This window comes from Bos grunniens, chromosome X (assembly GCF_055505025.1).
Source record: "Bos grunniens cultivar Pamir isolate PY7600 chromosome X, Bosgru_T2T1.0, whole genome shotgun sequence".
Classification (NCBI taxonomy): Eukaryota; Metazoa; Chordata; class Mammalia; order Artiodactyla; family Bovidae; genus Bos; species Bos grunniens.
The window spans coordinates 129846940-129871517 of NC_141194.1; the positions used below are offsets into that span (position 1 = coordinate 129846940).

The 24578-nt window shown below is 42.2% G+C and overlaps 1 protein-coding gene across 4 annotated transcripts in view; it reads left to right on the forward strand.

Moving 5' to 3' along the window:
• HS6ST2 (heparan sulfate 6-O-sulfotransferase 2) overlaps positions 1-24578 on the forward strand; it is a 653947-nt gene that overhangs the window by 437644 nt on the left and 191725 nt on the right. The gene's annotated exons all lie outside the window — the stretch shown is intronic.

The following is a 24578-nucleotide window of genomic DNA, read 5'->3' on the forward strand; positions in this document are numbered from 1 at the left end:
ACAACCAATTCTCTTGTTTACCATTGTACATTAGTATTGAGCATTTGTTCAAATTAGTGGACCCACCGTGAAAGAGTATTATGAACTAAAGTCTGGACATTATCAGATTTCTTTCAGTACAGTTCAGTTCAGTCGCTCAGTTGTGTCCGACTCTTTGCGACCCCATGAACAGCACGCCAAGCCTCCCTGTCCATCACCAACTCCGGGAGTTTACCCAAACCTATATCCATTGAGTCGGTGATTCCATCCAACCATCTCATCCACTGTTGTCCCCTTCTCCTCCTGCCCTCAAACTTTCCCAGCATCAGGGTCTTTCCAAATGAGTCATCTCTTTGCATCAGGTGGCGAAAGTATTGGAGTTTCAGCTTCAACATCAGTCCTTCAAATGAACACCCAGGACTGATCTCCTTTAGAATGGACTGGTTGGATCTCCTTGCAGTCCAAGGGACTCTCAAGAGTCTTCTCCAACACCACAGTTCAAAAGCATCAATTCTTCGGCGCTCAGCTTTCTTCACAGTCCAACTCCCACATCCATACATGACCACTGGAAAAACCATAACCTTACTAGACGGACCTTTGTCAGCAAAGTAATGTCTGCTTTTTAATATGCTGTCTAGGTTGGTCAGAACTTTCCTTCCAAGGAGTAAGCGTCTTTTAGTTTCACGGCTTCTGTCACCATCTGCAGTGATTTTGGAGGCCACAAAAGTAAAGTCTGCCACTGTTTCCATTGTTTCCCCATCTATTTGCCAGGAAGTGATGGGACCGGATGCTATCATCTTAGTTTTCTGAATGTTGAGCTTTAAGCCAACTTTTTCACTCTCCTCTTTCACTTTCATCAGGAAGCTCTAGTTCTTCTTCATTTTCTGCCATAAGTGTGGTGTCATCAGCGTATCTGAGGTTATTGATATTTCTCCCGGCACTCTCGTTTCCAGCTTGTGCTTCATCCCGTGGATAGTTTCTCATGAAGTACTTTGCATATAAGTTAAATAAGCAGGGTGACAACATACAGCCTTGACTTACTCACTTCCCGATTTGGACCCAGCTCGTCATTGCATGTTCAGTTCTAACTGTTGCTTCGTGACCTGCATACAGATTTCTCAAGAGGCAGTTCAGGTGGTCTGGTATTCCCATCTCTTTCAAAATTTTCCGGTTTGTTGTGATCCACACAGTCAAAGGCTATGGCATAGTCAATAAAGCAGAAATAGAGATGTTTTTCTGGAACATTTTCAGATTTCCTTGGTTTTTACCTAATGTCCTTTTGCTGTCCCAGTATCCATCCAGGATACCATACTAAATCCAGTCATTCCATATTCTGCCTTGTTAGGTTCCTCTTTGCTGTGACAATTTTTTAGATTTCTTTTTTTTTTTTCTATTATTAAAAAATTTGTTCATTTTTTAATTGAACGATAATTGCTCTACTAAATTTTGTTGTTTTCTGTCTAACCTCAACATGAATCATCCATAGGTATACTTATATCTCCTCCCTGTTGAACCTCCCTCCTATCTCTCTCGCCATATTATCCCTCTAGGTTGATACAGAGCCCCTGTTTGAGTTTTCTGAGCCATACAGCAAACTCCCTTTGGCTATCTTTGAGCATATGATAATTTAAGATTCCATGTTGCTCTTTCAATACATCTCACCTTTTCCTCCCCTCTCCCCATGTCCATAAGTCTATTCTCTACGTCTGTTTCTCCAATCAGTTCAGTTCAGTTCAGTTCAGTCGCTCAGTCGTGTCCGACTCTTTGCGACCCTGTGAAGTGCAGCACGCCAGGCCTCCCTGTCCATCACCAACTCCCGGAGTTCACCCAAACTCACGTCCATCGAGTCGGTGATGCCATCCAGCCATCTCGTCCTCTGTCGTCCCCTTTTCCTCCTGCCCCCAATCCCTGGCAGCATCAGAGTCTTTTCCAATGAGTCAACTCTTCGCATGAGGTGGCCAAAGTACTGGAGTTTCAGCTTTAGCATCATTCCTTCCAAAGAACACCCAGGACTGATCTCTTTCAGAATGGACCGGTTGGATCTCCTTGCAGTCCATGGGACTCTCAATAGTCTTCTCCAACACCACAGTTCAAGAGCATCAATTCTTTGGCGCTCAGTTTTCTTCACAGTCCAACTCTCACACCTGTACACGACCACTGGAAAAACCATGGCCTTGACTAGACGGACCTTTGTTGGCAAAGTAATGTCCCTGCTTTTGAGTATGCTATCTAGGTTGGTCATAAATTTCCTTCCAAGGAGTAAGCGTCTTTTAATTTCATGGCTGCAATCACCATCTGCAGTGATTTTGGAGCCCCCCAAAATAAAGTCTGCCACTGTTTCCACTGTTTCCCCATCTATTTCCCATGAAGTGATGGGACCAGATGGCATGATCTTCGTTTTCTGAATATTGAGCTTTAAGCCTACTTTTTCACTCTCCTCTTTCACTTTCATCAAGAGGCTTTTGAGTTCCTCTTCACTTTCTGCCATAAGGGTGGTGTCATCTGCATATCTGAGGATATTGATATTTCTCCCAGCAATCTTGATTCCAGCTTGTGCCTCTTCCAGCCCAGCATTTCTCGTGATGTACTCTGCATATAAGTTAAATAAGCATAAGCAGGGTGACAATACACAGCCTTGACGTACTCCTTTTCCTATTTGGAACCAGTCTGTTTCTCCATTGCTGCCCTGTAAATGAATTCTTCAGTACCATTTTTCTAGTTTCTGTATATATGCGTTAAAATGTGATATTTCTCTTTCTCTTTCTGACTTACTTCACTCTATAGAATAGGTTCTAGGTTCATCCACCACGTTAGAACTGACTCAAATGCGTTCCTTCTTATGGCTGTGTAATATTTCACCATGTATATGTCCACAACGTCTTCATGCATTCTTCTGTCAGTGGACATCTAGGTTGCTTCCATGTTCTAGCTGTTGTAAATAGTGCTGCAGTGAACAATGGGATACATGTGTCCCTTTCAATTTTGATTTCTTCAGGGTATATGCCTAGGAGTAGGATTGCTGGGTCATGTGGTGCTTTTATTCCTAGTTTCTTAAGGAATCTCCATACCGTCTTCCATAGTGGCTGTATCAATTTTCATTCCGACCAACAGTGCAGGAGCTTTCCCTTTTCTCCACACCCTCTCCAGCATTTATTGTTTGCAGACTTTGAGGATGGCCATTGTGACTGGTATGAGGTGATATCTCATTGTGGCTTTGACTTGCATTTCTCCAATAATGAGCGATGTTGAGCATCTTTTCAGGTGTTTGTTGGTCATCTGTATGTCTTCTGTCGAGAAATGTCTGTTTAGGTCTTTTTCTCACTTTTTGATTGGGTTGTTTGTTTTCCTGATATTGAGTTATATGAGCTGCTTGTATATTTTGGAAATTAATCCTTTGTCAGTTGTTTGATTTGCTGTCATTTTCTCCCATTCTGACGACTGTCTTTTCATCTTGCTTATCGTTTCCTTTGCTGTGCAAAAGATGCTAAGTTTAATCAGGTCCCACTGGTTTGCTTTGATTTTTGTTTCCATTACTCTAGGAAATGGGACATAGAGGATCTTGCTTTGATTTATGTCAACAAGTGTTCTGCCTATGTTCTCTTCTAAGAGTTTTCTAGTTTCTGGTCTTACAGTTAGGTCTTTAATCCATTTTGAGTTTATCTTTGTGTATGGTGTTAGGAAGTGTTCTAATTTCATTCTTTTGCATGTAGCTGTCCAGTTTTCCCAGCACCACTTACTGAAGAGGCTATCTTTTCCCCATTGTATATTCTTGCCTCCTTTGTCAAAAATAAGGTACCTGTAGGTGCATGGATTTATTTCTGGGCTTTCTATCTTGTTCCCTTGGTCTATATTTCTGTTTTTTTTTGTGTGTGTGTGTGCCAGTACCATTCTGTCTTGATGACTGTACCTTTGTAGTATTATCTGAAGTCAGGAAGGTTGGTTCCTCCAGCTCCCTTGTTCTTTTTTAAGACTGCTTTGGCTATCTGGAGTCTTTTGTGTTTCCATATGAACTGTGAAAATTTTTGTTGTAGTTCTGTGAAAAATGCCATTGGTCATTTGATAGGTATTGCACTGAGTGTGTGGATTACATTTGGTAGTATAATCGTTTTCACAATATTGATTCTTCCATCCCAGGAACATGGAATATCTCTCCATCTGTTTCTGTTTGGTTTCTTTCATTAGTGTCTTATAATTTTCTGTGTACAGTTCTTTCATCTCCTTAGGTAAGTTTATTCCTATATATTTAATTCTTTTCATTGCAGTGGTGAATGGGATTGATTCCTTAATTGCTCTCTCTGATTTTTCATTGTTAGTATATGGAAATGCAAGTGATTTCTGTGTATTGATTTTGTATCGTGCAACTTTGCTAAATTCACTGATTAGCTCCAGTAATTTTCTGATAGTATCTTTAGGGTGTTCTATGTACAGTATCATGTTATCTGCAAACAGTGAGAACTTTACTTCTTCTTTTCTGATCTGGATTCCTTTTATTTCTGTTTCTTCGCTGATTGCTGTCACTAGGACTTCCAGAACTATGTTAAATAGTAGTGGTGAAAGTGGACACCCTTGTCTTGTTCCTGATCTTAGTGGGAATGCTTTCAGTTTTTCACCATTGAGACTAATGTTTGCTGTAGGCCAATCATAGATGGCCTTTACTATGTTGAGGTAGGTTCCTTCTATGTCCATTTTTTGAAGAGTTTTAATCATAAATAGGTGCTGAATTTTGTCAAAGGCTTTTTCTGCATCAATTGAGATTATCATATGGTTTTTATCTTTCAATATGTTACTATGGTGTATCACATTGATTGATTTCCGTATATTGAATCCTTGCATCCCTGGATTAAACCCAACTTGATCGTGGTGTATGAGCTTTTTGATGTGTTGCCGTCCAGCATTTACCAAAAAGTTTTCAGGAGCTTAACTGAAGTGGTGGGATAGTGTAGTTTGTGTGTCATAGGAATCTCCTCAAAGGATGATGTCATCAGTGTGAGGTCCTAATTGTGTCCTAGAAAAAGTTAGAGCTGGTGAAAATGTTGCCTTCAAAGACTGTGTGAGATGGCAGGTGTGGACACTGGCCCCACTGAGTAGACAGGTGACGGTGTATCGTTTCCCTTTGAAGGTGAAGGTTCAGTGTAGCTGAGAAGTTGTTGAGATAGGCAGTGAAAACAGCATGCTAGCCAAATGTTTTGCTATGACTGAAAAGTATTTGCCAGTTATTTGTTGGAAGCAGTATTATCAACAAAATACATGGAGCCCTAGTGAGTGGGGCCATGACACCAAGGGTACAAGTTCACACTGAGGCCCTGTTCTTGCTTTACAGCTTTAAGATCAAGTAAAATTTGTTAAGTGCAGCAGAAGTTGGGATAATCACACCTTGCTCAGTAGGTTTCCTATAACAGGTTTCAATTTGTGAAGACCCTGCTTTCATTGAGATTGAATCTTTTAAAAAACAACTGAGGTGAAAAGTGTGATTGCATCTAAGGGAAAAGGGCCATAGGGTCTCATATTTTAAAGGTGAGTATAGGGGCAAGGGCTTAATTTTATTACTCATTGAGTTAGACTCTCCACGTGCACTAGAGGCTATTTGGGGTAATGGAGGTTTTGGCACTGGGAAATGTAGGCAAGGCAGTAATTCCAGTGGTTAAGGTTAGGCATATCTGTTTCTATGTCACGTTCCTTTACTCCCTGGTTGTTTGTAGTAGCTTGCCCAAATGTGGGCCAGAAGAGGAACAGAAATTGATGAGGGGCAAAAACTCAATTGTCACACCTGAAAAGTGGGATCTGATTATTGCACAGAGCCACCACCCCTACATCACCCCTCTCCCTAGATGGGACCTCTGAAACACACAGAAACACCAAGTCCTTTTCCTTCTCACCAGTGGGATGAAGAGTTCAGGAAGCAATCTTCAGTCTGCAGTTCTCAGTCTTCACCCAGTCCTCAGTCCCAGTGTCTGGGTAAGTATGGACTGGCTGGTCTGGGCCCTAAACTGAAAGGACGCCTCCTCCCTCCCTCCTCACACACCGGACCCTTCCCTTTCTCCCCTCTCCATCATCAAAAAAACACGCACACACATCTTTTTACTGCTTGTTGATACTTTAATCGTCAACATCTGAATACTTTGGTCTGTCCAGAGGGGACCATCGTTGTATGTTTGATGTCTGCACAAACGACTATTCTGCCTTTGCTTTTCCTGGAGTTACAGCAGATGGCTCAGCATCTTGGGCTCCAGGTGGGCACAGGGGCTTACTTGCAGAATCGTCAGAAGTGTTGGAAGAATCCTCTGGGGTTTCTTCATCCGCCATTGGCCCACTTTCATTCTTCTTTTTATTCTGCGGGTGGTGGTAGAAGACTGGATTCGTCGACTTCTTCCCTTTCTTTTTCCGGCCCGGGTTCCGCTGAAGGGTTGATTTTACCTTCCTCGTGGGCTTTCGTATCTGGTAAGAAAACAGAGTCATCCAGAAAGACATTAGTGGAGGAGGATGGGAAGAACTTTGAGAGAACGGGTGTGCATTGAGGAGGGGTTTGTGCCAGGCAAGCTGCGGCAGGGCGAGTCTTGGGTGGGGGATGAAGAGGAAGAACATGAGTAGGGTAATCTGACCTTCTGACTGTCCAAGCCATCGGACTGATCAGTGTTCTTTCTCTTCCCTTCGTTAGCACTTGAAGCTTGTTGCTGCAAATTGAAAGCGTCTATCTCGATTTCTGTTTCCTCCTCCTTCACTTCCTTAATTAGGTCTGCCATGTTGTAGCAACGGTGGCCTCCACCAAGGCGCCTGGCGTCTCTATATATACCGTCGCAGGACAATGGTGAGCCACAACTGTCCGTTTGATTGGCCAGCAAGAAATTTCTCCAGCCAATGGTAGCCCTGACACTGCTGACATCACAAAGCGCCACTTGGGAACATCCATGGGGGCGGGGAGGGTGCAAAGGAGTCCAAGTGCTCTGGTTTGAGAAAAGAAGTGCTTTCGCAACAACCGTTAAAGAGCCTTCCCAATTTGACTTTCCGGAAAACATTTCCTCATCTTGTCCAGTTCAGTTCTTGTGGTGTAGAAGTTAGGGAGCCAGTGTTCCTTCCAAACCATTTCTCATGGCCACCCCCATTCAGTGTTTAATTCTGTCATCTTCCGGATCTCATTACCTAGTATTTGGTGTGGTTTTTTTTAAACAGTTTACTTTAGAAGTTTTAGATTTGCACGATAATTGTGAAGAGTGTTTTCATATACTCCACAACCAATTCTCTTGTTTACCATTGTACATTAGTATTGAGCATTTGTTCAAATTAGTGGACCCACCGTGAAAGAGTATTATGAACTAAAGTCTGGACATTATCAGATTTCTTTCAGTACAGTTCAGTTCAGTGGCTCAGTTGTGTCCGACTCTTTGCGACCCCATGAACAGCACGCCAAGCCTCCCTGTCCATCACCAACTCCGGGAGTTTACCCAAACCTATATCCATTGAGTCGGTGATTCCATCCAACCATCTCATCCACTGTTGTCCCCTTCTCCTCCTGCCCTCAAACTTTCCCAGCATCAGGGTCTTTCCAAATGAGTCATCTCTTTGCATCAGGTGGCGAAAGTATTGGAGTTTCAGCTTCAACATCAGTCCTTCAAATGAACACCCAGGACTGATCTCCTTTAGAATGGACTGGTTGGATCTCCTTGCAGTCCAAGGGACTCTCAAGAGTCTTCTCCAACACCACAGTTCAAAAGCATCAATTCTTCGGCGCTCAGCTTTCTTCACAGTCCAACTCCCACATCCATACATGACCACTGGAAAAACCATAACCTTACTAGACGGACCTTTGTCAGCAAAGTAATGTCTGCTTTTTAATATGCTGTCTAGGTTGGTCAGAACTTTCCTTCCAAGGAGTAAGCGTCTTTTAGTTTCACGGCTTCTGTCACCATCTGCAGTGATTTTGGAGGCCACAAAAGTAAAGTCTGCCACTGTTTCCATTGTTTCCCCATCTATTTGCCAGGAAGTGATGGGACCGGATGCTATCATCTTAGTTTTCTGAATGTTGAGCTTTAAGCCAACTTTTTCACTCTCCTCTTTCACTTTCATCAGGAAGCTCTAGTTCTTCTTCATTTTCTGCCATAAGTGTGGTGTCATCAGCGTATCTGAGGTTATTGATATTTCTCCCGGCAATCTTGATTCCAGCTTGTGCGTCTTCCAGCCCAGCATTTCTCATGAAGTACTTTGCATATAAGTTAAATAAGCAGGGTGACAATACACAGCCTTGACATACTCCTTTTCCTATTTGGAACCAATCTGTTTCTCCATTGCTGCCCTGTAGATGAATTCTTCAGTACCTTTTTTCTAGTTTCTGTATATATGCGTTAAAATATGATATTTCTCTTTCTCTTTCTGACTTACTTCACTCTATGTAATATGTTCTAGGTTCATCCACCATATTAGAACTAACTCAGATGCGTTCCTTTTTGTGACTGTGTAATATTCCATTGCGTATATGTACCACAACTTCTTTATGCATTCTTCTGTCGGTGAACATCTAGGTTTCTTCCATGTTCTAGCTGTTGTAAATAGTGCTGCAGTGAACAATGGGATACATGTATCCCTTTTGATTTTGATTTCTTCAGGGTATATGCCTAGGAGTAGTTTTGCTGGGTCATGTGGTGCTTTTATTGCCAGTTTCTTAAGGAATCTCCATACCGTCTTCCATAGTGGCTGTATCAATTTTCATTCCGACCAACAGTGCAGGAGCTTTCCCTTTTCTCCACACCCTCTCCAGCATTTATTGTTTGCAGACTTTGAGGATGGCCATTGTGACTGGTATGAGGTGATATCTCATTGTGGCTTTGACTTGCATTTCTCCAATAATGAGCGATGTTGAGCATCTTTTCAGGTGTTTGTTGGTCATCTGTATGTCTTCTGTCGAGAAATGTCTGTTTAGGTCTTTTTCTCACTTTTTGATTGGGTTGTTTGTTTTCCTGATATTGAGTTATATGAGCTGCTTGTATATTTTGGAAATTAATCCTTTGTCAGTTGTTTGATTTGCTGTCATTTTCTCCCATTCTGAGGACTGTCTTTTCATCTTGCTTATCGTTTCCTTTGCTGTGCAAAAGATGCTAAGTTTAATCAGGTCCCACTGGTTTGCTTTGATTTTTGTTTCCATTACTCTAGGAAATGGGACATAGAGGATCTTGCTTTGATTTATGTCAACAAGTGTTCTGCCTATGTACTCTTCTAAGCATTTTATAGTTTCTGGTCTTACAGTTAGGTCTTTAATCCATTTTGAGTTTATCTTTGTGTATGGTGTTAGGAAGTGTTCTAATTTCATTCTTTTGCATGTAGCTGTCCAGTTTTCCCAGCACCACTTATTGAAGAGGCTATCTTTTCCCACTGTATATTCTTGCCTCCTTTGTCAAAAATAAGGTACCTGTCGGTGCATGGGTTTATTCCTGTGCTTTCTATCTTGTTCCCTTGGTCTATATTTCTGTTTTTGTGTGTGTGTGTGTGTGTGTGCCAGTACCATTCTGTCTTGATGACTGTACCTTTGTAGTATTATCTGAAGTCAGGAAGGTTGGTTCCTCCAGCTCCCTTGTTCTTTTTTAAGACTGCTTTGGCTATCTGGAGTCTTTTGTGTTTCCATATGAACTGTGAAAATTTTTGTTGTAGTTCTGTGAAAAATGCCATTGGTCATTTGATAGGTATTGCACTGAGTGTGTGGATTACATTTGGTAGTATAATCGTTTTCACAATATTGATTCTTCCATCCCAGGAACATGGAATATCTCTCCATCTGTTTCTGTTTGGTTTCTTTCATTAGTGTCTTATAATTTTCTGTGTACAGTTCTTTCATCTCCTTAGGTAAATTTATTCCTATATATTTAATTCTTTTCATTGCAGTGGTGAATGGGATTGATTCCTTAATTGCTCTCTCTGATTTTTCATTGTTAGTATATGGAAATGCAAGTGATTTCTGTGTATTGATTTTGTATCGTGCAACTTTGCTAAATTCACTGATTAGCTCCAGTAATTTTCTGATAGTATCTTTAGGGTGTTCTATGTACAGTATCATGTCATCTGCAAACAGTGAGAACTTTACTTCTTCTTTTCCCATCTGGATTCCTTTTATTTCTGTTTCTTCTCTGATTGCTGTCACTAGGACTTCCAGAACTATGTTAAATAGTAGTGGTGAAAGTGGACACCCTTGTCTTGTTCCTGATCTTAGTGGGAATGCTTTCAGTTTTTCACCATTGAGACTAATGTTTGCTGTAGGCCAATCGTAGATGGCCTTTACTATGTTGAGGTAGGTTCCTTCTATGTCCATTTTTTGAAGAGTTTTAATCATAAATAGGTGCTGAATTTTGTCAAAGGCTTTTTCTGCATCAATTGAGATTATCATATGGTTTTTATCTTTCAATATGTTACTATGGTGTATCACATTGATTGATTTCCATATATTGAATCCTTGCATCCCTGGATTAAACCCAACTTGATCGTGGTGTATGAGCTTTTTGATGTGTTGCCGTCTAGCATTTACCAAAAAGTTTTCAGGAACTTATCTGAAGTGGTGGGATAGTGTAGTTTGTGTGTCGTAGGAATCTCCTCAAAGGAGGATATCATCAGTGTGAGGTCCTAATTGTGTACCTGGAAAAAGTTAGAGCAGGTGAAAATATTGCCTTCAAAGACTGTGTGAGATTGCAGGTATGGACACTGGCCCCATTGAGTAGACAGGTGATGGTATATCGTGTCCCTTTGAAGGTGAAGGTTCAGTGTAGCTGAGAAGTTGTTGAAATAGGCAGTGAAAACAGCATGCTAGCCAAATGTTTTGCTATGACTGAAAAGTATTTGCCAGTTATTTGTTGGAAGCAGTATTATCAACAAAATACATGGAGCCCTAGTGAGTGGGGCCATGACACCAAGGGTACAAGTTCACACTGAGGCCCTGTTCTTGCTTTACAGCTTTAAGATCAAGTAAAATTTGTTAAGTGCAGCAGAAGTTGGGATAATCACACCTTGCTCAGTAGTTTTCCTATAACAGGTTTCAATTTGTGAAGACCCTGCTTTCATTGAGATTGAATCTTTTAAAAAACAACTGAGGTGAAAAGTGTGATTGCATCTAAGGGAAAAGGGCCATAGGGTCTCATATTTTAAAGGTGAGTATAGGGGCAAGGGCTTAATTTTATTACTCATTGAGTTAGATTCTCCACGTGCACTAGAGGCTATTTGGGGTAATGGAGGTTTTGGTACTGGGAAATGTAGGCAAGGCAGTAATTCCAGTGGTTAAGGTTAGGCATATCTGTTTCTATGTCACGTTCCTTTACTCCCTGGTTGTTTGTAGTAGCTTGCCCAAATGTGGGCCAGAAGAGGAACAGAAATTGATGAGGGGCAAAAACTCAATTGTCACACCTGAAAAGTGGGATCTGATTATTACACAGAGCCACCACCCCTACATCACCCCTCTCCCTAGATGGGACCTCTGAAACATACAGAAACACCAAGTCCTATTCCTTCTCACCAGTGGGATGAAGTGTTCAGGAAGAAATCCTCAGTGGTCAGAAATCTTCAGTCTGCAGTTCTCAGTCTTCACCCAGTCCTCAGTCCCAGTGTCTGAGTAAGTATGGACTCTCTGGTCTGGGCCCTAAACTGAAAGGATCCCAGCTCCCTCCCTCTCACACACCTGACCCTGCCCTTCCTTCCCTCCCCATCATCAGAAAAACAGATACACGCATCTTTTACCGCTTGTTGGTACTTTAATCATCAACATCTGAGTACTTTGGTCTGTCCAGAGGGGACCTTTGTTGTATGTTTGATCCCTGTACAAACGACTCTTCTGCCTTTGCTTTTCCTGGAGTTATAGCAGATTGCTCAGTGGCTTGGGCTCCAGGTGGGCACAGGGGCTTACTTGGAGAATCGTCAGAAGTGTTGGAAGAATCCTCTGGGGTTTCTTCATCTGCCATCAGCTGATTTTCATTCTTTTTATTCTGTGGGTGGTGGTAGAAGACTAGTATTTTCAACTTCTTCCTTTTCTCAGTCCTGTCCTGATTCTTCTGAAGGGTTGATTTTACCTTTCTCATGATCTTTTGTGTCTGTTAAGAAAACAATCATCCAGAAAGACATTAGTGAAGGGGGTGGGAAGGAGAACTTTGAGAGAACGGGAGTGCATTGAGGATGGGTTTGTGCCAAGCAAGGGCACAGTATGTCTCGGGTAGGGGATGAAGAGGAGAACCATGAGTAAGATAATCTGACCTTCTCACTGTCCAAATCCTTGGTCTGATCAGACATCTTTCTCTTCCTTCCTTTAGCCCTTGAGATTTATTGCTCCAAATTGACACTATCTCAATCTCTGACCCCTCCTCCTTCACTTCCTCAATTAGGCCTGCCTGGTTGTAGCAACAGTGGGTTACACCAAGGCACCTGGCATCTCTATATATACCTTCCCAAGACAATGAAGACCCACAATCATCAGCTTTGATTGGTCAGCAAGAAATTCCTCTGGCCAATGGTAGCCCTGACATGGCTTGTCATCACAGGGCACCACCTATGAACATCCATGGGGGAGGGGCAGGGCGCAGAGGAGTCTAGGTCCTCTGGTTCGAGAAAGGGGGTACCTCCTCATCACCCATTAAAGAGGTTTCCCAAGTTGACTTTCCACGTTTCCTCATCTTGTTTGGTTCAGTTCTTGTGGTGTACAAATTAGGGAGTAATTGTTCCCTCCAATCATTCCTCATGGCCATCCCCATTCAGTGTTTAATTCTGTTGTCCTCCAGATATCATCATGTAGTATTTTCAATTTTTTTTACAAAAATCTTTTTACTTTAGAAGTTTTAGATTCATAGAAAAATTGTGAAGAATATATTAATATACTCCACAACCAATACCCCTTATTAACACTGTACATTAGTATGGAACATTTGTTAACTTAGTGAACCAACACTGAAAGATTATTATTGACTAAAGTCTGGACTTTATCAGATTTCCTTGGTTTTTACCTAATGTCTTTTTGCCATCCCAATACCCTATCCATGATACTGCACTAAATTGAGTAATTCCATGTTATGCCTTCTTAGGTTCCTCTGCACTGTGACAGTTTTTTAGATTTCTCGTTTCTGAGGACCTTGACAGTTTGGAGTTTTGCGTTTTGGTTTTTAGATTAGATCCTGAGATGTTATTGTTCTTATCGTGAAAAGTTTTTATAAATTTCTTCTTCCAGAGAACCTCATCTCACGATAGTACTATCTGTGTTGTGGACCTCCCCATGGCAATGATTGAATTAATCTCTTGGCTTTGTCACAGAGGTGACACACATGTTCCTCTCTAGATCCCAAAGGATCAAGTTCGTTTGTAGTTATGAGGCATAGGTGGCAGCATCGGAGCATTTTGTAAAGTACTAGTGGATCCACCTACCATTGCAGGAGAAGCAGGGGATGTGGGTTTGATCCCCTGGAGGAAGCAATGGCAACCCACTCCAGTATTCTTGCCTGGGGAATCCCATGGACAGAGGATCATGGCTGGCTACAATTCATCGGGTAACAAAGAGTCAGATATGACTGACCACACACACACAGACACACAGCAAGGCATTTTCTTTTATATATCATACTTTCAGCATCCCACGTAGCAACTGCTCTTCTTCCATGGGAATGAGCATCCTGTCTATTGAATAGACTGTCAGTTTTCTTCTGAGTTCTATAGAGAAAGGGGGCCAACACATGGTTGAGACACAACCAGTGTTCAAATGATAAGGCTCGTTTCTTTGAGGTTAGTATCAGTCACGGGTTAGCTTGGAATCGGTACACATGATTCAACCTGAGACTCACACATAAGTCCAGGTTGAGATACAGAATTTAGAACTGCTTTAAGGAGGGTCCCAATGCAATAAATTTTCACTATATGCCAACTGGCTAAACTGATTTATGTTGGTCAAAGCTTTAGCAGGCACTCACAAATGCAGCACAAAGAAGCAAGGTGAAAGCACAAGCTAGCCAGATGGCAGTAGCTCAAAGTGCATGTTCTCCAGCTACAGCAGAGCCAGTGTGAAAGCCAAAGAAGAGAGAAGAGACCCCAGGCGGTAAGGGACAGCATCTCAGTATCCTGCTCTTGGGGCCAATTGCTGCCATCACTCCACAGAGACAGGATGGATCCTTCAACGACAATTCAGTTTGGATACTGAGACTGATAACATATACCCCCAGAGAGTATGAAAAAATTCATCACTCACATAATGAGTTTTTCTGGGGAGAGAAGAGCAAGCTCTCAAGAAGGTTGAAGAATAGCTGAATAGAGCAGGGAAGGGAGACTGGCTTGGCTTTTAAGGTGGTAAAAGGGGATAAAGCTGGAGAGTTCTGCATATAGGTCAGGGCTTGGATGATGTGAACTTCCTTTTGGCCCAGAGAAGACAGTACCTGGGCTTTCTTATCAGATATAGGTAAGTAGAGGAAGAGGTGTGATTCAGTTCAGTTCAATTCAGTCGCTCAGTCGTGTCCGACTCTTTGTGACCTCATGAACCACAGCACAACAGGTCTCCCTGTCCATCACCAACTCTAGGAGTTTACCCAAACTCATGTCCATTGAGTCAGTAATGCCATCTAACCATCTCATCCTCTGTCGTCCCCTTCTCCTCCTGCCTTCAATCTTTCCCAACATCAGAGTATTTTCAAATGAGTCAGCTCTTTGCATCAGGTGGCCAAAATATTGGAGTTTCAGCTTCAGCATCAGTCCTTCCAATGAACACCCAGGAATGATCTCCTTTAGAAAAGACTGGTTGGATCTCCTTGCAGTCCAAGGGACTCTCAAGAGTCTTCTCCAACACCACAGTTCAAAAGCATCAATTCTTTTGTGCTCAGCTTTCTTTATAGTGCAACTCTCACATCCATACATGACTACTGGAAAAACCATAGCCTTGATTAGATGGACCTTTGTTGACAAAGTCATGTCTCTGGTTTTTCATATGTTGGCTAGGTTTGTCATAAGTTTCTTTCCAAGGAGTAAGTGTCTTTTAATTTCACGGCTGTAATCACCATCTGCAATGATTTTGGAGCCCAGAAAAATAAAGACAGCCAATATTTCCACTGTTTCCCCATCTATTTGCCACGAAGTGATGGGACCAGATGCCATGATCTTTGTTTTCTGAATGTTGAGCTTTAAACCAACTTTTTCACTCTCCTCTTTCACTTTCATCAAGAGGCTCTTTAGTTCTTTTTTACTTTCTGCCATAAGGGTGGTGTCATCTGTATATCTGAGGTTATTGATATTTCTCCTGACAATCTTGATTCCAGCTTGTGCTTCCCCCAGCCAGAATTTCTCATGATGTACTCTGCATATAAGTTAAATAAGCAGGGTGACAATACACAGGCTTGACGTACTCCTTTTCCTATTTGGAACCAGTCTGTTGTTCCATGTCCAGTTCTAACTGTTGCTTCCTGACCTGCACATAGGTCTCTCAAGAGGCAGGTCAAGTGGTCTGGTATTCCCATCTCTTTCAGAATTTTACATAGTTTATTGTTATCCACACAGTCAAAGGCTTTGGCATAGTTAATAAAGCAGAAGTAGATGTTTTTTCTGGGATTCTCTTGCTTTTCCTATGATCCAACGGACCTGTTGGAACTGACCTGTTGCAGTCCTGTGGCCACTGCTGAGTTTTCCAAATGTGCTGACATATTGACTGCAGCACTTTCACAGCATCATCTTTCAGGATTTGAAATAGCTCAACTGGAATTCCATCACCTCCACTAGCTTTGTTCATAGTGATTCTTTCTAAGGCCCACTTGACTTCACATTCCAGGATGTCTGGCTCTAGGTGAGTGATCACACCATCGTGATTATCTGGGTTGTGAAGATCTTTTTTGTATAGTTCTTCTGTGTAGTCTTGCCACCTTTTCTTAAAATCTTCTGCTTCTGTTAGGTCCATACCATTTCTGTCCTTTATTGAGCCCGTCTTTGCATGAAATGTTCCCTTAGTATCTCTAATTTTCTTGAAGAGATCTCTAGTCTTTCCTATTCTATTGTTTTCCTCTATTTCTTTGCATTGATCACTGAGGAAGGCTTTCTTATCTCTCCTTGCTATTCTTTGGAACTCTGCATTCAAATGGGTATATTTTTCCTTTTCTTCTTTGCTTTTCACTGCTCTTCTTTTCACAGCTATTTGTAAGGCCTCCTCAGGCAGCCATTTTGCTTTTTTGCATTTCTCTTTCTTGGGGATGGTCTTGATCCCTGTCTCCTGTACAGTGTCAGAAATCTCTGTCCATAGTTCATCAGGCACTCTGTCTATCAGATCTAGTCCCTTACATCTATTTCTCACTTCCACTGTATAATCATAAGGGATTTGATTTAGGTCATACCTGAATGGTCTAGTGGTTTTCCCTACTTTCTTCAATTTAAGTCTGAATTTTGCAATAAGGAGTTCATGATCTGTGCCACAGTCAGCTCCCAGTCTTGTTTTTGCTGACTGTATAGAGCTTCTCCATCTTTGGCTGCAAAGAATATAATCAATCTGATTTTGGTGTTGACCATCTGGTGATGTCCATGTGTAGAGTCTTCTCTTGTGTTGTTGGAAGAGGGTGTTTGCCATGACCAGTGCTTTCTCTTGACAGAACTCTATTAGCCTTTGCCCTCCTTCATTCCATACTCCAAGGCCAAATTTGCCTATTACTCTAGGTATTTCTTGACTTCCTACTTTTGCATTCCAGTCCCCTATAATGAAAAGTACATCTCTTTTGGATGTTAGTTCTAAAGGGTCTTGTAGGTCTTCACAGAACTGTTCAGCTTCTTCAGCGTTACTGGTTGGGGCATAGACTTGGATTACAGGGATATTGAATGGTTTGCCTTGGAGACAAACAGAGATCATTCTGTCATTTTTGAGATTGCATCCAAGTACTGCATTTCGGACTCTTTTGTTGACTATGATGACTACTCTATTTCTTCTATGGGATTCCTGCCCGCAATAGTAGATATAATGGTCATATGAGTTAAATTCACCCATTCCAGTCCATCTTAGTTCACTGATTCCTAGAATGTTGACATTCACTCTTGCCATCTCCTGTTTGAGCACTTTCAATTGGCCTTGATTCGTGGACCTAACATTCCAGGTCCCTATGCAATATTGCTCTTTACAGCATTGGACCTTACTTCTATCTTTCCATGAAAAGTATGAAAAGAGGTGTGATAGGGCTCTTTTATAGAAATATGTGATGTAAATGCAAGGTGTTTAGCGCAGTTGTGAACTCTCACAACCATTATAACCAAGCTTGTTATATTGTTTTCAGTTAACCTGCTTTTCACTAGATTTGTTGTTGTTGTTCAGTTGTTCGTTCATGTCAGACTCTTTGGGACCCATGGACTGTAGCACGCCAGGTTTCCCTGTCGTTCACCCTCTCATAAGTTTGCTCAAACTCATGTCCATTGAGTTGGTGATGCCATCCAACTATCTCATCCTCTGTCGTCCCCTTCTCCTCCTGCCTTCAATCTTTCCCAGCATCAGGGTCTTTTTCAGTAAGTCAGTTCTTTGAATCAGGTGACTAAAGTATTGGAGCTTCAGCTTCAGCATCAGTCCTTCCAATGAATATTCAAGACTGATTTCCTTTACAATTGACTGGTTTGATCTTCTTTCAGTCCTAGGGACTCTCAAAAGTCTTCTCCAACACCACAGTTCAAAAGCATCAGTTCTTTGGCTCTCAGCTTTCTTTATGGTTCAGTTCTCACATTCATACATGACTAGTGGAGAAACCCTAGCTTTGATAGACGGAACTTGTTTTGCAAAGTATTGTCTCTGCTTTTTAGTATGCTGTTTAGGTTAGTTATAGGTTTTCTTCCAAGGAAGAAGCGTCTTTTAATATCATTGTTGCAGTCTTCAGCAATTTTGGAGCCCAAGAAAATAAAGTCTGTCATTGTTTCCATTTTTTCCCCATGTATATGCCATGAAGTGATGGGACTGGATGCCATGATGTTCGTTTCTTAAAGGTTGAGTGTTAAGCTAGCCTTTTCACTCTCCTCTTTCACTTTCATCAAGAGGTGCTTTACTTCCTCTTTGCTTTCTGCCATATAGGTTTTGTCATCTGCATATCTGAGGTTACTGTTATTTCTCCTGGCCATCTTGATTCCAGCTTGTGCTTTATCCTGCCCAGCATTTCACATGATGTACTCTGCTTATAAATTAAATAAGCAGGATGATAATATAGTGCCTTGATGTGCTTCCTTCCCAATTTGCAACCAGTCTGTTATTCCATGTCCGGTTCTAACTCTTGCTTCTTCACCTGCATACAGATTTCTCAGGAGGCAAGTAAGGTGGTCTGGTATTCTCACCTGTTTAAGAATTTTCCGCAATTTGTTGTGATGCACACAGTCAAAGGGTTTGACGTAGTCAGTAAAGCAGAAGTAGATGTTTTTCTGGCACTCTCTTGCTTTTCCTATGATCCAACGGATGTTGGCAATTTGATCTCTGTTTTGTCTGCGTTTTCTAAATCTAGCTTGAACATTTGAAATTTTTCAGTTCACGTACTGCTGAAACCTAGCTTGGAGAATTTTGAGCATTACTTTCCTAGAGTGTGACAATTGTGTGAGAGTTTGAACATTCTTTGGCATTGCCTTACTTTGGGATTGTAATGAAAGGTGACCTTTTCCAGCCCTGTGGCCACTGCTGAGTTTTCCAAATTTGCTGGCTTATTCAGTGCAGGACTTCCACAGCATCATCTTTTAGAATTTGAAATAGCTCAACCTTGAATTCCATCACCTCTGCTAGCTTTGTTCTTAGTAATACCTCCTAAGGCTCAGTGGAGTTAACTATACTTCAGTTGAAAACAATATTACAAGGGAGTATTGAATGTTGTGCTGTGCATCTTGGGTGGTGTTTGAGTGGATTGCTTCTGTGCTACATAGACAGATTGGTCCATGTTGAAGATTCCATTTCTGAATTTCTCCCAGAGGGACAAGATGGCAGAGTTTAGCCTCCCCTTCCACACCCCCACCCCCGATTTACCAGATGCAAGGTCTCTTGAACCATGTGGAATACTTCTCCTTAGAGGAATGTTCCTGAAGTGTATTCTCATCCAATGTGTTTTGGGCCTAAAAGGAGTGTGTAGTCAAAAAATTAATTAAATCTCCTCCTCTTGGAAATCGAAGAGTTTTTTTGGTATATTAAAGATTTTAGAAGTCTTGCAGCCTTGAATTGAACCCAGTATTAAACAAACTAATCTGTCTACAGAACCTTAATTTCATGACCCATATCCCGTGGACCTGGTTCAGCAGAAGACACCAAATGTCACCTCCCCCCTTACTGGCTAAATGCCTGATTCATTTACAGCTCTTTCAGCCCCTGGCCCTTCCAGATGGAAGTCTTGAGCAGGAAGTAAGAAAGAGAAGTGAGCCCAAGCTAATTTCACAACAGGCTTCTGACTGAAACAACGTCCCCGTGTGTGGTTGATAAACATTTCGCCTCTCTTAAGGGAAAATCATACACAGAAATAAGCACATATAAATAATTTACCAAGCTGTAATATGCTATAAATAACAAGCCTACTAAATAATGAATTAACCCAACTGCTGATTCATAGGTAGATGTCTCTTGCAAAGCAGCATTTTTATGGATTTTACAGCTTTGTTAATATCTACTCATATTTCATTAGGACGGTTCAGGTGAAGTATTGGGGCAATAATCTGGATATGTTTGAAAGTGATATAGTGCATATGAGGAGCCCAGGCAGAGCTCAGGGAGCTGGCAAGATCCCGTCCCTTTAGTCAGAGCCTGAGGGGCGCTGGTACTGGGCCTTGCCATTCTCTTTCCTCCGTGGCCTCAGTTTGCCTAGCTCCTCTGTGCAAGCCTGAGATGCTGTCCTCTCTGAAACCATGGGCAGGGATGGAGATCACAGTAGCTGTGGACCAGTGGAAGAAAGAGAGGCAGAAATCACTTCAGCCTACTCTTGAGAGTCAGCTCATCTAGAATACCCTGACATAGGAAGATGGACTCTGTGGTCAAACCCTTGGTACTTTGATCTTTATCACTTATTAACTTTGAGACCTCGGGCAAGTCCCTGAAACTCTCTGTGGCTCAGTTCTTTTGTCTGTAAAACAGGGACAATTAATAGTACCTACTTTCTCAGGTTCTGTTGAAGGTTAAATGAGTTTGTATCATTAGGTGCTTTGTAGTTTTAACTGTTAGCTATTATAGTCATTGGAAAATGACTGATTTAGACTCTTTATTTTGGCTTTCTGCAGCCTCAGTGTTGGACAACACCTGAAGGATTGGAGGGTCTGGGTCAGGGGGCCACTCAGATACCTCCTCTTGCCTCCAGAATATAGGAATGGGAATCAGGAACTATGAGAGTTGGGGAAAACTGCTTTTGACTAGCTTTCAGTTATTAAAAGTAAGAAATATTTCTTTATTTTAAGAGTTTTTAGAATATTTTTATCAGTGAGGGTTTTTTTGTTTTGTTTTGTTTTTGAGAGAGGGAGGAGGCAAGAATGATCAGTCAAGTCACTTTGAAAAGGAGGAGATCTGATTTTCACAATCAAACCTTGATTGGTTCATTGGAACAGATGTCAAAATAGGAAGGCTGCTGTTCCTACTTGTGGTGACACCGAGTGTCCTGGGATGGGGAGCACAGAAACTGGGCATCCTTGTTGTTCTAGTTCTCCTCGGACATAGAGTGGGAGTAAGTGTTCTTGCCATCTACTCTATGCCATCACACCACCACCATAAACCCCACCCCTACCTCCAGCTCTGGCCCTTGCTCCAAACCTGTGGCTGATTACAGCCAGTGATGGGACCTCCTTGGCCCAAGTCTTCCTGTCAGTGATCAGAGCAGGCATTCCTGCTTAGGCCACACTGTAGATGCAGCTCATTACAGCGATTCTTGACAGCAACCCTTTGAAGCTCCCTTAGCTCTCTCCTCCCTGCCATTTCTCTAATGGCTAGTCGTGTGATTTGGTCTTCAGCTTGCTCTCTGTTCCCTTTTGCCACGTTGTTAACATGAACTTCGATTCTATGATGAAGGCCATTTGCCTGTTCTTCTTTGCATATCTCCTGGGTTCAGAAATCTAGGGGGGGCTTCCCTGGCCATCCAGTGTTTAGGACTCTATCTTCCAGTGCAGGGTGTGTGTGTTCAATCCCAGGTCAGGGAGCTAAGATCCCACATGCCTCGCAGCCAAAATACCAAAATACCAAAATATAAACAGAAGCAATATTGTAACAAATTCAATGAAAACTTTAAAAGTGGTCCACATCAAAAAAATCTTAAGAAGAAATTTATGGGAATCATACCTGGTCTTCTGGTAGCCCCTACCCCACCCCAGCTTTAAGCCCCATGGCAGTGCACAGCTTTCTGCCCTTCAAGGTAAGGGGATCACCTTGACTTCGGCCCTGCCTCTTAAACGTTTTCATGTGTCTTTTAGAAAAACAGAAAGACAGCGTCTTTTAGAGACAGGGTTGGACTCTCTCAAACGTTTTCTTAAATGCCTGACACTAAGAGGTATAGCCACTCACCTGCAGTAGACCTCAGGCTGGGGAGGCCCAAGGTGCTTTCTAGAAGGGCCAGTCAGCACAGTGCCTTCTAGAAGAAGAGAAGACACCCCCCTCCCCCTCCCCCCGGCTGCTTTACAGCCTTAGCCCTTGGAATGAAAAGCTTCACAGCCTGCATTACCATTTTGGCAAGCCCCCGCCTCACCCCTACCCCTGTGAAGTGGAAAGAAACACGCTGCCGTGACATTCACTTTGACAAAGCTCTTTTTCTTTTCTCAACTTCTATAAAAAAGAAAAAAGCCAAACGAAATAAAAACAGTTGCTAAGCTACTGGGTGGGCCCTATCAGTGTGTTTTGTTGCCATCCCAGCTTTAAGGACTCGTATTATCATATATTCAGCAGCTTAAACTAAAGAAGGGGGAAACGGGGGTTGCTGGGGAGGGCTCCTTTGTCATTTCCCTTGTCAGGTCAAGTGCTGCTTGGCTCTGGGAAAGCAGGTGACCTGGAGCGCGTCAACTGGCGTGTCTGTCTCCAGGTGGGAAAAAAGGTGGCGGGGGGCGGGGGGGGGGGGTGTTCTTCCCAATTCTCAAACTGGTCCAGAAGGGGATGCTCTTTGGAAGGCTGTCTTTCTTTTCTATTTGTTTCAGAAAGATGAGCTCTCAAGGAAACCTGGGTCACATTCTTAGTTCTCTAAGTGTTATATGTTGCACACATCACATGCAGTTGATGCTAATATGGGGCCTGGGTTCCAGTTGGCCCTACTGAGCTCCAGTTCAGTGTTCCAGAAAGCTTACAATACCTTCCAGACGTTCCAGACCTTTACCCAGATCTTTGTATTGTTTTATATTGTTTTGTGACTACTGAATTTTCCTTGCAAAGCTGGGTCAATCACAGGTTAAGCAAATCTTCATTTACCATGTTCAGTTCAGTTCAGTCACTAAGTCGTGTCCGACTCTTTGTGACCCCATGAACCGCAGCACGTCAGGCCACCCTGTCCATCACCAACTCCCAGAGTTCACTCAAACTCATGTCCATCAAGTCGGTGATGCCATCCAGCCATCTCATCCTCTGTCATCCCCTTTTCCTCCTGCCCCCAATCCCTCCCAGCATCAGAGTCTTTTCCAATGAGTCAACTCTTCGCATGATGTAGCCAAAGTACTGGAGTTTCAGCTTTAGCATCATTCCTTCCAAAGAAATCCCAGGGCTGATCTCCTTCAGAATGGACTGGTTGGATCTCCTTGCAGTCCTTGGGACTCTCAATAGTCTTCTCCAACACCACAGTTCAAAAGCATCAATTCTTCGGCGCTCAGCTTTCTTCACAGTCCAACTCTCACATCCATACATGACCACAGGAAAAACCATAGCCTTGACTAGACAGACCTTTGTTGGCAAAGTAATGTCTCTGCTTTTGAATATGCTATCTAGGTTGGTCATAACTTTCCTTCCAAGGCATCCTTTAATTTCATGGCTGCAATCACCATCTGCAGTGATTTTGGAGCCCCAAAAAATAAAGTCTGCCACTGTTTCCACTGTTTCCCCATCTATTTCCCATGAAGTGATGGGACCAGATGCCATGATCTTAGTTTTCTGAATGTTGAGCTTTAAGCCAACTTTCTCACTCTCCTCTTTCACTTTCATCAAGAGGCTTTTTAGTTCCTCTTCACTTTCTGCCATAAGGGTGGTGTCATCTGCATATCTGAGGTTAGTGATATTTCTCCCCACAATCTTGATTCCAGCTTGTGTTCCTTCCAGCCCAGCGTTTCTCATGATGTACTCTGCATGTAAGTTAAATAAGCAGGGTGACAATATACATCTTTGGCATATTCCTTTCTCGGTTTGTAACCAGTCTGTTGTTCCATGTCCAGTTCTAACTGTTGCTTCCTGACCTGCATATAGGTTTCTCAAGAGGCAGGTCAGGTGGTCTGCTATTCCCATATCGTTCAGAATTTTCCACAGTTTATTGTGATCCACACAGTCAAAGGCTTTGCATAGTCAATAAAGCAGAAATAGATGTTTTTCTGGAACTCTCTTGCTTTTTCCATGATCCAGCAGATGTTGGCAATTTGATCTCTGGTTCCTCTGCCTTTTCTAAAACCAGCTTGAACATCTGGAAGTTCAGGGTTCACATATTGCTGAAGCCTGGCTTGGAGAATTTTGAGCATTACTTTACTAGCATGTGAAATGAGTGCAATTGTGTGGTAGTTTGAGCATTCTTTGACATTGACTTTCTTTGGGATTGGAATGAAAACTGACCTTTTCCAGTCCTGTGGCTACTGCTGAGTTTTCCAAATGTGCTGGCATATTGAGTACAGCACTTTCACAGCATCATCTTTCAGGATTTGAACGTCTAAATCCCACATATTTTAAAACGCGTTACTGTCTACAAATGCCAGGGTACTGAGGTACTGAGGATCACTTCCCTACTCCTAGTCCAAGGGCCTTAACACCAAGAATAACAGGGGTGGTTTTTCTGACACCTCTTCGTAGTATTGTTTCAGTGATTCATACTGCCCTCATCCAGCCATCATGTGTGGTTCTCAGTGTGGGGACAAGGGAGCCTTACTGACTTTAGTCTTGTTTTCATCAACTAGCTCATTCTGTGTAAAGTTAGGTTTAGAAAAAAATTCTTATAAAAATTAATGCAGCCTGGGGCACCCTTTGTGGAGGCTATATTGAAAATACATCTTAAATGAAAACCCAGGAAATTGTCCCTTCTGTCTTTCACCTGTCAGAAGAAGCAATAGAATTCTATAGCCCATTCAGTGGCATATTTAATTAAGCAACCTATTGCTGAATGCACTGAGGGTTGGCTGACAGTGCTTTTCATTGCTGATTTGGATGACAAAGTATGTGGTGAGATATTCAACAGTCTGGTGGGATGGAAAGAAACTCCCAATTGGTCACACCTACCTATTTCTCTTGGCATGTTGCACTCACTGTGATAATACAGAAAATAGACTGTCTTTGATTTCTTGAGAAAGTCACTGGACACCAATCTCTTGCCTTTGCTCTTCTACAGTGAGCCCTGACTGAATTTTGTACATACTCCCATTACAGATGAATAGAGATTTTGTTGTAGGTGGGAAATTTTAGCTTGTCATTTGCAAAAGAAAAGACTTAGGTGCTCATTTTAATCCTAGTGCAGAACCATTCCTGATGATCATTCTTTGTTTTGGTGGCAGTT